Source organism: Ambystoma mexicanum, chromosome 11, assembly GCF_040938575.1.
Source record: "Ambystoma mexicanum isolate Mex_15411 chromosome 11, UKY_AmexF1_1, whole genome shotgun sequence".
Classification (NCBI taxonomy): Eukaryota; Metazoa; Chordata; class Amphibia; order Caudata; family Ambystomatidae; genus Ambystoma; species Ambystoma mexicanum.
Genome location: NC_090934.1, coordinates 385,105,350 through 385,119,164, shown reverse-complemented (window position 1 = coordinate 385,119,164; position 13,815 = coordinate 385,105,350). Strand labels below are relative to the sequence as shown.

Here is a 13,815-nt window from a genome sequence, read left to right as displayed (position 1 = left end):
ACACTGAACTGTGCCCTGATCCCGGGACATGGGAATAGCAGCCTTGGCGAACAGACAGGAGGGGGCTTAGGAAAACACATTGAAACGGCGGAGGTCTCATGATATAAAACACTTCCTGATTCACCCCATGTGCGAGGCCTACGGCAATTTCGCCCGCGAAGAACTGTATAGTTAGTGCATTGATTAAGCGATACCACCATCAGTAAAGGGCCCCCGAAATACTGAGTACTGTGCCGAGGAAAGATTAGACATTGCTCACGCCAACCCCTCGGGAAACATAGGGCACCCTCTGACCACAGTGCAAATCCCAAGGCGATTATTTGTTGGAGTTCGCTGACCCGGGGCTTCTGACAGGGAGGAAATAAGAACGATGCCCAAAGGTTTTGGACCAAAGAAGGGAACAGGAGCCATTGACAGATATACAACGACAATGCGGAAGGAGTCCGAGCGGGCGTTAACAGAGGAGGTTTCCCCCTTGGAACAAATGGCTCCTCCACCACCGATGATGGACCCCCAGGCGGTCTTTTTAGCTATGCAACAGGGCTTCTCCTCCCTAAACGAAAAACTCGATGGAATAACAGCGAACGTTGCCACTATCAGATCACAGCTGGATAAAACTACATCACGAATGACCGAAGCAGAGACGAGGATATCTGGCGCGGAAGATGCACTTGAGACCTTGAAGACCACAGTTTCCACGATGGCAATCGAACTGGGAACAGTAAAAGCTAAATGCGAGGATTTGGAGGCTAGATCCCGGCGAAATAATATCCGCATTATCGGAATACCGGAGGAAGCAATAAAAGGATCCATGGAAAAGGCAGTGGAGGACCTTCTTCGCAATCTTCTGGGGGACCCTGGATGGTCGGCAATGTTCATTGTAGAACGTGCACATAGATCGCTCGCCCCAAAACCGAAACCGGGTGCATACCCTAGGCCTATAATAGCGAGACTGATAAATTATCGTGACAGAGACTTAATCCTGAAGGCTGCTAGAGAAAAGCAAGAGTTGAGATGGGAAACCAGCGTCATCCGCATCTTCCCAGACTTCACGCTGGCGGTTCAGCAGGAGAGAAAGCAGTTCATAGAGGTCAAGAAACTACTCCGGGCCCGTCAGGTACAATATGCAATGCTCTACCCGGCAAGATTGAAAATCCAGCATCAAAACAAAACATATTTCTTCACGTTCCCGGATGAGGCGGCAAATTTCATTGAAACTCATATACCCGAGCCAACTGCACAAAAGACGAATGGAAATGTCCCCTGAACTAGAGGGTTATCCGACAACAAGCACGTCAATGGAGAACATTAGACTCATGTAATAGCAGGGCCCCCTCCAAGGGAGCCGGAAGTAATAGGGAAGAAATATCGACCATTGCAAATCACGAAGATCGGAGAAAGTCCCGCATGTGTCATCATCAGTGAGAGCTACATGAAGAACCTGGACTGAGTTAACGAAACAAAAAGGCATGGGCACTTGCACTCGCCACAGTTCCCCCTGTAGCAGGTGCACAATACGTGGGATGGGAGGGGGTGGGGAAACATTGAAGTACATAGTTGGAGTTCGGGGAACTATGAGGGAGGGGGGAGGGTGTGGAAAGGTTTTGCGGGAATTGGTTCTGCATTGGGAAGTTTAAGAACAAAAAGCACGTTGGTTCATAGCACTTTGGTTCTAGAGCACGCACTACACATACACCATCAAACACATGGCCACACCTGTGTTATAGATAATGGCTGAACACGACACAGGCACTATTAAAATGCTGAGCTGGAATGTTAGAGGTTTGGAGGCTCGAGTCAAGAGGAGGAAAATATTTGCCTATGTCAACAGACAGAACCCTAAAATCATCTTCCTGCAGGAAACACATATAGGGCCTGAGTACGCGGGTCCATTGGTTGCACATTGGGGGACGCATCAGTACTACACCAAATATTCCAAAAGGGCTAGAGGGGTGGCCATTTTAATTCACAAAGCCCTCCCGTTTACTTGCAGCACCGCCGATTGTGACCCTGAAGGGAGATACGTACTACTTCATGGCACCCTAGGTGACAAAGAGGTGGTCCTATTAAATGTATATGGCCCCAATATAGACGATGCAGAGTTCTATACAACATTATTTGGAAAACTTGCATCTTATCCCACGGCCAGATTGTTAATCGGGGGGGATTTTAACACGATTCTTGACACACATCTAGATCGTACCTCAACACAACAGAGGGCATTGTCGAGAGCGGCGCAGAATATACTCACCCACATGGCTGACCTGAATGTGAAGGATGTATGGAGGGTGTTAAACCCGCTGAAAAGGGAATATACATATTACTCCACTGTACATGACATGCATTCTCGAATTGATCTATGGCTGGTAGATGATGAGGTGTTAACATGGACTGAGAACGTACACATCTATCCCAGAACATATTCTGATCACTCCCCGATACAGATAACGCTGTGCATTCCAGATGCTAAAGTGGGGAGAGCACCATGGAAATTCAAACCGGCGGCCCTACAAGACCTGGTGTACAAAACTGCACTGACAAGATACATACAGGATTATTTTGACATAAATGAGAATTCAGTAGCTAGCCAGGCCATATTGTGGCAGGCGTTTAAAGTCTGTATTCGTGGTAACTCAATCTCCACAGAGGCGGGAGTCCTCAAAGATATCAGGGGAAGATTGGCGCGCCTGGAAACACACATAGCCTCTCTTCAATCGTTATATGCACACACATCATCCGCACAACTGAGCTTAGAGATTAAGCTAAAATTAGACGAATACAAGGAAGAGGCGGTCCGTGAGATCCGATATTTCGACAGGCCAAGAGCTGCCCGCAGATACGGGGAAAGTGAGCGCCCAGGTAGACTATTAGCCAGAACAATAAGGGGTGAGGGGGGCCATGCAACAATACCATGCATAACGCTAAAGGACGGCACAGTTACCACCGACAATGCTAGAGTACAGGAGGTGTTCTATGAATACTATAAGGCATTGTACTCCCCTCAATGTAATGCAACGGAAGAGGAGATTGATGAATATCTCTCCCGCATACCAACAACATTATTAGCAGATGTTACTAGAGAATCACTTGAGAATCCGATAACGGAGGCAGAGATAGCAGAAGCTATAAAAGCCTTGCCTAACGGGAAGGCCCCAGGGACGGATGGCCTCGGAGCAGAATTTTATAAGGAATTCAGTTCTATCTTGGTTCCTAGGCTACACGCCGTCTGGGTAGAGGCCTTAGACAAAGGGGAATTACCTGAGACCACCAGGGAGGCGGTGATTACACTATTACTCAAACCAGGTAAACCACCAGAGGAATGCGGCTCGTATAGACCCCTATCATTAATTAATACGGATGCGAAGATTTTTGCGAAAATACTGGCAACCCGATTATCATCACTTATGCCCCATATGGTCCACCAAGACCAAGCGGGGTTTATCCTGGGCAGATCCACGGCAACGAATATTAGGAGATGTTACAATATATTGGCCAAATTAGCCCCCGAAACACAGGGAGTGGCAGTGTCTCTTGATATGCATAAAGCATTCGATACAGTTTACTGGCCCTTTCTATTCGGGGTTATTAGAAATTATGGGTTTGGCCCTTATATCATGAAGTGGATACGGGTACTATATGCGCATCCCTACGCCAAGATTAGAGTCAACGGCACTCTGACGGAGATATTAGAATTATTCGGTGGAACCAGGCAGGGATGCCCTCTATCGCCACTGCTGTTTGCCCTGGTGATAGAGCCACTAGCGGATATACTGCGGTCACGCTACAGCACATTTGGACTGAGGGTAGAGGGTAGACTCCATATCATCAATCTTTATGCTGACGACATCTTGTTGTACTTACGGGATCCAGATCGTACGCTTGCCAAAATTCTCGCTGAAGTTAATAAATTTGGAGACTTCTCGGGCCTGCGTCTTAACCGATCCAAATCGGAGATCTTCCCGCTTACAAAAAATACCGTGGTACCTAATGATCTACATGGCCTCATTTGGAGCCCTGTGCATATCAAATACCTGGGGGCACACATAGCCAGAACAGCACAATTGACACGGGCCTTGAACTATAGCGCGCTAGCGGACGCATTATGTATTAAGATAAAGCGTTGGGACGCTCTACCAATCTCGATGATGGGAAGAATAGCCCTTATTAAGATGATAGTGTTACCAAAACTGTTTTATTTGTTTAGCACTGTGCCGGTTTGGCCGGGCCGAGCCCTGTTTACAAGGATGAGTGGTGCGTGTATCTCCTTTGTGTGGGGGGGGCACCCCAGGCTGAGCTGGAGGTTGTTAACAAACACATACACCAGAGGGGGGCTAACAGCACCTGACCTAGAGTTATATTACTTATCAGCACAGGCGCACTACGCAGCGCAATGGGCCGCTGTCTTCATCGATCCAGGTACCCCATCGCTAGGCACAACTGAACAAGAGGCAATTACCGCACTACACCAAATGACCACAGCATCACACACACATCATAACTCCATAGACCCCACTAAGGTGACGGTTACGGCCTGGGTCAAGCTGGCAGACATATATGGTAAAGACAGGCTATATCATCCGAGTATGCCGATTTGGGGAGATCCTCGGACACCATTTACTCTAGACGGGGAAGTGGCCACACACTGGTCTTCCAAAGGTATATCCCAGTGGGGACAACTATTCTCAGGAAAGCTCTTTGTAAAATGGGAAGACATCCAGGAAACGGTGGGAAGGTCCAACTGTTATAAAAAACAATATATGAGGGTGAAAGCAACGATGGGAAAATTACTCCCCACCTTTCCCAATGAACCGGAGATTAATATGGGATTAGGGTATATGTTCACAGGGGGGACACAGAAAATCACAGCCTCAGCACTGTACAAAGTTATAATGCAAACACGCCCGATACCTGAAAGCGCATCCAAAGCCAAATGGGAACAGGATCTCGAACAGCAAATCGATGATCACGAGTGGGCTAAGATCTGTGAACTCACTAAACATATATCCTGCAACGCCAGGTATAGGCTAATACACTACAAAATAGTACACCGCACCCACTACACCCCAGCTAAGCTCAGATTAATTTACCCCGCCCTGTCGGGGGAATGCCCAAGATGCGGGGCTGAAGACGCGAACATTCATCATATGCTATGGGCATGTATAAAATTAGGCGAATACTGGAAGGAGGTGTGTGCAGCTCTAGACGAAATGGCAGATCAACCAGTAGAATGGTTACCACGGTTATGTTTATTGGGCGTGACAGGGAAAATGGACCCAACCTGGCGAAAGCTGCTAAACCTTGGCTTATTGATTGCAAAGAGAGTGATACTTATGAGGTGGAAAAGTGCAACCCCCCCGGCGAAGGCAGATTGGGACAACGACATGCTATGGACTAAAGATACAGAAGAACTGTATATTGATTCGGTGCTGCCCTCCTCAAAACCGAGGAATATATGGGCCAGGTATAAGCAATATTTAACAGACAAGGTGGAGAGTGAAAATACCGAAATTATGGTACCATGATATGTATGCATGTAATGTGCTAAATATGCTGTATGATTTGTATGTGCTTACCTCGTGCAACGTTAAATAAAGTTGTTAAAAAAAAAAAAGGTGGTGACGCAAACCAATCTGTTAAAGTCAGTCTAAGGGTTTAGTGGTGAAACAAACGTCTATTGCTGTGTTGGCTGCTCTTTTCTTTGCGTCCTTGATCGCACAGCATGGATAACCTCTGTTGGTAAGTCTGTTCTGCAGGTCTTGTGCGTGTGCCTGAAATTTCTCAGTATCAGTGCAGTTCCTTCTAATTCGAAAAAACTGCCCATAGGTCAGATTATATTTCAAGGAATCTGGGTGGTAGCTTTTGAAATGAAGCAAACTATTCCTGTCAGTAGGTTTTTTCGATAAAGTTCAGTTTTGAGCCCGTTGCCGACTTGTAGATATGAAGATCAAGAAAATCGATGCAATGGTAATCCCATTTAATGTTGAAATTGATATGTTCATTGCAGTTGTTCAACCACTGGTGAAAGAGCACAAGGTCTTCGTGCGTACCCTTCCATATCAGTAGGACATCGTCTATATAAGGTTTCCAGATCGATATGTGGTCTCTGTATGGGTTATTGATGGAGGTGATGTTGTCCATTTCATATTTGGCCATGTAAAGATTGGCAATGTCTGGGGCGAAGGTGGCCCCCATGCTGACCCCTTTGGTTTGCTTACAGAGTTGGTTCTTGAACAAAAAGAAGTTCTCAGACATTGCAAATCTTACACACTCCAGGATAAACCTGGTCGGGGTCGTAGTGATGCCGGCTCTCTGGTCAAGGAAAGTACGCCGTGCTTCAAGTCCAGGTAATTGCAGGATCGAGGTATAAAGTGCCTCCACATTCATTGTGGCTAAAATGCAGTCATCTGAAATGATGAGGGTGTCTAGTATATTGATGGTACTTGTGGTGTCTTTCAAAAAGAAAGGCATCATGTCAACAAAAGGTTTCAGAAACCAATCCGTATAAAGGGAAAGGGGTTCCAGCAACGAATCGCAGGGGGATACAATAGTGGCACTCTTATGCATTTTCGGTAGAATGTAGAAAGCATGAATGCGGTTTATTAAGAAAACTACGTTCTTCTTTACAGATCCAGCCTTCTTCAAAAGTATGTGTCATCAAACTAATGATTTCTTCTTGCAGATGTTTACTGGAATCCCGGTTGAGTACCATTTTTAGGCTTCCCTGTCTTCTGGACGGCGTAGACATTCATTATTGTAATCCTCGGTGTTCATGATTACAATACCTCCGCCTTTATCGGTGTCTCTAACCCTGTTCACTTTTTGTCCTATTGATGGTTGAATAATGTTTTTAATAGATCTTCTGTGAATGCCTCCATGGAGCTCTTGCATGCTGCCTCGGGTATTCCAACTATGCAAATGTTGTTTGGCCTAGAGCATGATTCGAGGTCATTGCGTTTATTACAGATTTTGTTAACCTCTAGCTTCAATTGTGTTAAGTCGCGGTCGTGTCTATCGACCCTGTCCTCTGTTTCACTGATCCTGGTCCCGTGCCTAGTTTATGCGACCACTTTCTTTCTCTGATTTGGATCTTAGTGAGCCATTGGTGGAAACAATGTCATCTAGCTTCACGTTCACTTCTAGGAAGCCACTTTGCATTGCTGCTAGTAGGTGTTCTTCACAGGCATCATTGGAGGTTGTGGCTTGGTCCCCATTATTCACTAAGTTTGCAGATATCTGGGCCCTGGAGGGTGTGTTGGTGAACGAGTCCATGGGCCCTTTCTTTTTCCCTCCAGACCCTTTCGTTATGGTTCCGGCTTCCGTTATTAGTGTTGGTGCCCTGGAGTGTAGCCTGGTGCGTAGCTTAGGTATCAGATCTATAGGGGAGACTGAGTTAGGCGGATGGCAGTACTGGGAGCCTATGATCTTGTTGTTTGCTCCGTGCTCTGGTACTGTTGTATCCCTGAGGAAATCCCAGTGTGTTGAGCTATTAAGGATTAGAACAGTCTTCAGCGCAGTATGTAAATCTCAGGGACAGAAGGAGAGAGAGGAAGTGTAGTAAGGAAGAGCGATTAAGGAGAGAAGATCAACAGGGATAGGGAACGCAAGGGCATGAAAAACATGGAGTGAGAGAAATTGGGCGTTTGGAAAGGCACCAGACCATGTTGCAATACATGTACAGGACAGGTTTCCCCCTACAAGAAATCCAGAGGAGTAAGATTGGGAAGGTTAAGACCTTTAGGCCATCATCCTACATTGAGTCGTAGATAGTAGGTGTTTCCAATCTCTACAAATCTCTAGTTGCCAGCCTGAGTATAGGGAAGCCTGGGCTAGGTAGATGGGAAGCCCACAGTAGACGAGGGAGGGATGCCACATTTCATTTACCTACTGTCAAGATTCTGAATAATTTGAATTCTACAAAATAAAAACCCTTGAACCATTCTCTAAAGTCGGTGTGTTCTTAAGGCCAGCTGACAGAGGCTGTTTGGGACAGCAGTCATTCCTCATCCAGATCGCCTTTGTTTTCCCTCCAGAATATGGGCTCTCTCGCAGAAACAGCCAGGGGGCTCCACCACTGTGTGCTGTCCCCAGAGGGATGATGGCTAAAGGTTACAATGTTATCTCAAATGTGCAAGGTTTCCCCCTGCTGACACATAGCAAGGTCAGCCATTAGGTGAATGTCTTTTTTAATGTCAAGTACCGTAGTATTTGGCTTTTGTATCAGCTGCCCTATTATCTTAATTTCTGAGAGTATGGTCTGGAGCTGTGTTTGAACATCCATCTCAGGTTTATTGCAAATGGACCTCCTCGGGAGAGTTTGTTGCGGGGGTACAGTTGGGTCCTTCCGGTCAGTGATCCGGTCTCTGCTGCTCATCCCCACCTGGCCGGTGTGTGTGCAGTTCGCTGGGTTCCTGCCCTGCTCGTGTGGTGGGAATTTCTGTACTTTTACCCTTGCAGTGGTTCAGGCTTTGCGCGCCAGCGGCTCTAAGGCAGGCAAGTTTTTTGTCCGGGTTTGTTTTTCCCCTTTGGTCGCCGTTCACTTGGGTATGTTTCTGTCGGTGTGGTGCGGCCTCCGTGCTGTCTGGGGGGGCTGCGCCTCCTTTCCTGGTGTCTGACCCTCCTTGTTGCTCTGTGTTGCGGTCTTGCCCCCCTGTGTTTACTCTTGTCATGTCGTAGGCTCCCCCTGATGGGGCAGTGCGCTTGGTGCGCCCGTGTGGTCCTTGATCCTGCCTGGGGTCGTGGGCCTGCGATGAGGGTTGTTGCGCTATGTTTTCCCCCGGCGTGGGTTGGGTCTATGAGGCCGATCTTTCAGCTACCTTACTGTGTAGCTCTTTTCAAGATGTTGTGCCTAGTCACTGCTTGCTCCTTGGTATGCAGGTTTCATTGATGGGGCTCTGCGGGTAGTTTTTATACCCAGGTGTCTCTTCCCCTGTCCGTTCGCACCAGCTTCACCCTGGCTGTTGGGAGTGGCCCTTCCGCGAGAAGTGGGGCCTTGCTGGTTGTGTCTGGCTGTGTTCACTCAGGGTGGTGGGTGGTAGGGGGCTGGAGTCCGCTTCTGGCGGCCGGGTTTGCCCGGCACCCCACTGGCTTGCTTGCTGGATGGATGGTTTCGCCCCCCCCCTGCTGCCCTCTGCTTACTTGTGTCTGGACTGGTCTTGTGCACCGTCCGTCTGCGCTGACACTGGTAGGGGCCGGAGTACCTCCCTATGCGGCTCATTCCAGCCGGGGTGTCGCTTGTCTGCCCTCTGGGCACCGGGGCTTCCAGTTCCGCCCGCCGGGTGGTCAGCTCTTTGTGGGCAGCTATTGGCGGCTATTGGCGGCCAATGCACTTGCCCACGATGCCGGCCTCCACCTTCGCCCGCCGGGATTGGGCGCTGATGTGTGTTGCAGGGTTCCGCCGTTCCATAGCTTCTCCTCGCCAGTGTGACTTCCCCTCGATACTGTCGGGGCAGTGTCGGACTGTCAAGCGTGGCCTTGGCTCGTGGGGTGGGGTGTATGTTCCCCCATCTATCGAGTAGGTTGTTGTGCTTGCGTACTGTTGGGGAGAATTCGCTCTTTAGGCTGAATTTCCTAACCTAGTGAGTCCCCCAGCAGCTTTGCTGGATTTCTGGAGTTTGTTTTTTTTCTCCTGCCAAGAGTGAGACTCTTTTTCTACCACTCTTTACTCCATAGGGTCTCATGTGTTTTTGTGAAAACATAAAAATTGATATGAGGCTGGGAAGCCCAAAAGAAACACACCAACACAGGTTACAAAGGACATACAAGTGCTTTATTAAAAAGCTACAACAGTTACCAAAGTCAATTGACAAACGGATAGCTATTCGGCTCTCAGAGTAACGTAACGAACTTCAACGAGGGTTCGATGCATTAGTAGAGAGACCGTATATTCGGAATACTTGGGCTTTTATATCCTTTATCCAGCCCTTGGCCAACCCCCTCACGGGTTAACCATTCTTGGGATCAGGCCTAAGGTTCCTTGCCAGGTCAATCCTATAATGTATGCATTTTGATCAGTTCCGCTGATACAGTTGTTCATTTACACATAGGTCAGGGATAGGACAAGGTCTCAGTTCACGACACCGACAAGTGGCCTGCAGGCATATTAATTATTCGTGTGTGCGGAGGTCACAACGGCCAGAATCTCACTCAGAATGTCATTCAGCCTCCATTTTGATGTTCAGGGTGACTTCCACATTACAAGAGAACCTAAAATGGCGGCTAAATCCAAGATGGCGACTTACATTATTTTTCGTTAAGGTCAAGACCTTGCCGCGGAGTCTATTTACATGATATTTTAGACAACTTGGCGTAGGCCAATACACATTCAATTACTGTGATAGGAGGAATAATATTATTTCAATTCCAACATTTTTACTATGTGTGTTACACAGCACCCTCCGTGTTGTAACACAGGGGTGCCATACTGACACCCCACCATAGACTCCATACCCTGGGACTGACTACTGTCTCCCAGGGAATGTAAAGTCACCATTGGCTTTACTAGTCCCAAATTATGAACAGAAACCAGTACAAACCATCATATTGTGGACGTACTGGTCGGGGCAATTCGATTGCCCCGGGGTCTGTTAGTCGAGGGGGCACGTCTCCGTCTCCCCTGATCGAGTTTTGGCTGGTGGCAGTGGAAACTACTTTTTATATTCGACCGCGAATATTTCCCTATGGGATTTTCCCATTGTTCGAGGCTACCAACTTTAATTATTTAATTCTCATAGCCTCTAACATGCCGCCGGTTTATTTATTTAATATTAATTCGCCGGTTGGTATTTTCTGCCAAGACTCAATTCTAAAATGGCGTTTGTGTTCTCTTCTGTGACTCCAACCCAAGTCGAGCCCTTTGTTCCACTTTTTGGCGGCTTCTCCACAGAAGCCTCCAAAAGTGGTGCCACTCTGTCTGGGTACCACAGGGGGCGTGGGAGGGGGTTTAGGCACCCTGGACTGAGTTACCTTGGTAACTCAAGTCGCACCCTTGTGTGATTGGCCCAAGTGGTGAGCCGGCCGGCTCACCACTTAGCATGTTTGATTGACAGCTAGGCTGAGTGAATGTGGGTATGCTGCATAAAAGCAGGGCTTTGGGGACTGGAACTTGAGAAGTCGCCACAGGACCTGAGAATCCGATGAGGGAGAAGCTGAGCCGACCTACCACGACGACACCACCGGTGGAGCCCTGCGGAACCGACTCACCACTTCCCGACGACAGAAGATCTCCCGGCTGGAGAGGCTTCTTCCCCTGACTGGTGGGCACAACCAGTTTACCTTCTTTCTTCGCACCCCAGACCAGTTTGTGGTCGAACTGCCCGTGCCAAGCACCCCGGCAGCCGGATAGCCACTCGCCACTGAACCGCGAATCAACGGACCGCTCCTTGTACCTGAGAAACTCTGCGGCTGGTTTCTTCCCTGGCAGTGCAACGGACTCCTGTCTTCCTCCCCGACGAGATCCTCTCTTCCCCCGGACGAAGCACCGACTTGCATCCGCTGCCAGGAACAACTGCCCCTGCTGGAGTGTTCTCACCACTTTAAGGTACCGTGTCCGCCAGGCCTCCCTTTCTAAAGATTGCTACAAGGTAATAATAACCCCTTAACCTTCTGGACTGGGCTGGCTGCCTTGACCCTCTAACTGGTCCCTCTCTTTGATCCAACTCCTTTTTGAACCGTTACAAGACTTTTGTGCACTGCAGCCGTGTGACCTTGGACACATTTCGTTTGGATCCTCTAAAGCGGATCCGGCCTACTGACTCTGAATTCACAGTGTTACTTTGCCTTTCCCTCTTGTTGTGTTCGTGAAAAAGTGTTGGGATCTGTTTCAATTTATTCTCTGCTTTTCTCTCCCTTTTAAAACGAATTATTAGAGTGCCATCTGCGTTAAGCGCTCACCGCTGTCTGAAAATAAGTGGGGCTTTACTTAAGACTTGTCTAATATTTTTTTAAGGGAGTGTATATCTTTTAGTGACCGTGTTTTTGAATTGCTTACAATTAGTGCCTGTGTGTTTTTCAAGATGTGGTTTTAAATAAATAATTATATCTCTTTTACTCCAAGCCCTGGTCAGTGTTTACTTGTTCTATTGTGTTCTCTTGACCTATTGTGAATACTCTGCATACTGCCTAACTCTTCTTGAGGGAAGTCTGACTGCTCAGCCACAGCTACCAAGTGAATCTGTGTTGTACAGTCTGCTACCAAGTGGGTTTACTGCCAAACACCTGTAGTCCTAAATCTTTTGCAGTGGTCCCAGAGGGAACTGGACAGGTTTCTGCCTAACACATACTGTGCTAGTGGTGTGCGTTCCACGGCCCTCTCCCTGGGACTTGTTTTGGTGGGCTGCAGCTCCTCCCTCGCCGGGGTTCAGTGTGAGGCCATCTGCTGCGAGCTCTGGTTCCTCTGCACTGTTTTCGTTCCTTCTTGCACCCTCTGTTTCCTGACAGTTACGGGCTGATTAATCCTCCATTATTACAGCAGTTACTAAAGTTTGGGATCTATTTTCAGCATTTCTGCTCTGTCGGCGTTAGGAGCGTCACTAGCCCGTGGCCATCTTCCTCGGGCTCACTAGCGCCCCCCCCAGGTGAATGTCTAATTGGTTAAGTAATGTGTCAATTATAAAATGGTGTCTGTTTACATGTGTTTTTGTTTTGCGACTAGACTGCTTCATAAATACAGGTAAGTAATAAAAGTGAACAGGTAATGTATTCCACTTAGAATCGCTATGTTAAGGAACACTATTCATTGTGAAGCCCTGCGGTACCACTCAGAATATTTAAATATATGAAATCCCATTTCTCCATTTTCTTTGGGTTCTGTCAAGAACTCCAGAAGGGCAGCTTTCATCAAAGGAGTTGTGAGGATGGCACACTCTAATTGAATGTTACATAGGAGCTGGGTCAGTAGCATAGTTTTCCCGTGATACATTGTTGAAGGGTCACAATCTGTGTCACCCCACTGAATTTATGATTTAATGTGTAAAGCTAACGCTCATTCCTAGCATGCAGCTGGGATGACCACCGTCTTGCTCAAAGGGCGATTTGGGATCTGCACAATTACCACTGCCTAAGTGGGCTTTCTTTTTATGTTACTTGAGATGAGGGTGAGGCAGAAGATCGCAAGGGCCGAAGACCTAATCCAGCATATGCATATTTCATCGGGAGGTGAAACAGGTTTAAGCATTCTCCACGCAGTATACAGGAATGAGTCCCTGTTGGATGTCAGCATAGAAAGAGAAACAGTTCAAAATGCAGGGTTACCTGTTTGACTACTGCTTAGCAAATTCATCAAGTGTGTAGGTGGTGCCATCTGTCTTGTAGCATCGTAAGGCTGAGTTGTGCTGTTCAATTTCATAGTGATATAGGATCGCCCTCCTCTGTTAGCTCCCTGCTTCTCTGCTTCCTTCACCTCTATGATTGTAAAGCGTTACATCGCTTCCCGAAGGTAGGTTCGTGCTCAATAAATACATTTAATAATAATAATACTCACTGATACCTTTGTCCTTTCCCACCTCCCAAATAGATAATTCGAAACACAATTGCAGAATATACCATGGTAGACTGTTACTTTATAAGGCACACTTAGTACCAATAGCGGTAGCGCTGATGGCACATTTTCATTGTAAGATTTGGTGGCAGCCGTAGTCTGTCAACACAAAGCATTCACTCTGTTGTGAACTTCGAGTGCACCTAATCCATGACACTGCTCTCTCTATATTATTAACTCTTCAGCTGTGGTTGCTGGCAAAGCTCAGGTTTGTCCCTTGATCACGTTGGGCTATTGGGTCCTAGTGCCCCGATTTTGATGCTCAAGCTCCAAAAGGGGGA

The 13,815-nt window shown here is 47.5% G+C and overlaps 1 protein-coding gene across 1 annotated transcript in view; it reads left to right on the top strand.

Annotated features, from left to right (window-relative positions):
- AGBL2 (AGBL carboxypeptidase 2) overlaps window positions 1–13,815 on the top strand; it is a 2,805,139-nt gene that overhangs the window by 98,700 nt on the left and 2,692,624 nt on the right. The gene's annotated exons all lie outside the window — the stretch shown is intronic.